The following is a 1,543-nucleotide window of genomic DNA, read 5'->3' on the forward strand; positions in this document are numbered from 1 at the left end:
CTTGCAAGCTGAAGCAGGGAACTGGCTAAGGCAGCTGCACCCTGGTGCGACCATCACAAAGCAAGAGACCCGAGAACTAGAAAAGCGAGGCTCACTGAGCCATTTATCCCTCCGCCCTTCAATTAATCCCACATGTGTTTATCGGCCAGGTTGGCACAATAAACTAACTACCTCAGTTTCAATATTCTTATTCTTAACCTAATTCAATATTCTTTTTTTTCCCAATATTCTTATTATATTCAATATTCTTAACCTAATTCAAATACGTGGCTTCTTTATTCAGTGTCCAGCTTTCGGATGCATGTGAGGTGACTGAAAACACCATGGCGGGGTCAGCCACAACCCAAGTCCTCGAAGTCACATCCTTGTTCTTCAACACCTTAAGGAGCTCTTGTGCAGCAAACCTCAGCCCTGCAATGGAGAGACCTCGAAACACGCGGTGGGGCTTACAGAACACCCCATGGGGTGTCTCCTAGCCACCAGGGCATCACAGTAGGTGGGCTCTGCTCATTACATCATCCAGGCAAATAAACGGCAGTGGCTCCCAAGGTAGCTCAAAAAACAAAAGAAAACATACAGAGATTAACGTGGCCCCTGCACAAGGATGACCCACAAATTCGTGAAACATTCCATATTAAAAAATTGAAAATCCCAAGCCCACTTTGTCTGGTCCATTCCCACTCCTAAGAACCTTCAAGGACAGAGTTGAACCCCCCTGTGCGATTCTGAAGCTGGAACTCCTCATGGGAGCAGACAGCCTCGTCCTTCTCCCCTGGAAGGGCTGGTGGCTTAGAACCACTGACCTTCTAGTTGGCAGCCTAGTCCTTAACCACTGAGCCACCCAGGCTCCCTCACCAGAGTGCCCCTCTTCCACCCTTGGAGAAGAGAGGGAAGGCATGCAGGAAAAAGGGATTTTCTTTCCAACAGAAAAGTTCTTCGCTTTTCAAAAATCCACCCCCTCCCATCTAGTGGGTCCTGACTCCCAGTGCCCTTCTGCACAGAGCGGGGCTGCTCTGTAGGCTTGCTCAGGCTGTGAATGGTCATGTGATCAGACAGCCATCATCCTTCCTGCAGGGGCTCTGGAGGTTTGAACCGCAGGCCTGGCGGTTAGCAGCCCAGTGCTTAACCCATGACAACACCAGGGCTCTTTGGGGTTACCCTGGCTGCAGAGAAAGCTGGTGACCGCTGTCTTGAGTTGCCGTGGGCCAGGGGAAAGCAGAGCGCCCATCTGGGGGTACAACTGCTAGCTCTCATCACAGGACTCTGGACTGGTCCTTGAGCCACCAGAAGCCTCCTGGCCTCCTTGTGGGACAGGCCAGCACCTTAACCGTGCTGGGCTGAGAGCAGCTCTGAGGATCCTCCCCAAGGTCTCCCCAAGCCCCCCAGTGGCACTGCGCCCACAGCCCCCACTTCTCTTCAAGTTACAGTTTCTAAGGGACTGAAGCAAGGAGGAAAACTTCTCCTGGCTTTGTCCTGGTGCTATGGTGATTATGCAGCGGGCTGCGATCCTCATGGTCAGCAGTTCAAAACCACCAGGAGCTCC

At 52.0% G+C, this 1,543-nt stretch overlaps 1 pseudogene; it reads left to right on the forward strand.

Moving 5' to 3' along the window:
- The first annotated feature begins 540 nt into the window (after positions 1-540).
- LOC115872920 lies at positions 541-639 on the forward strand (annotated as a pseudogene).
- The last annotated feature ends 904 nt before the right edge of the window (positions 640-1,543 follow it).

This window comes from Echinops telfairi, unplaced genomic scaffold, assembly GCF_000313985.2.
Source record: "Echinops telfairi isolate 266 unplaced genomic scaffold, ASM31398v2 ScPeMD7_7458;HRSCAF=8496, whole genome shotgun sequence".
NCBI lineage: Eukaryota > Metazoa > Chordata > Mammalia > Afrosoricida > Tenrecidae > Echinops > Echinops telfairi.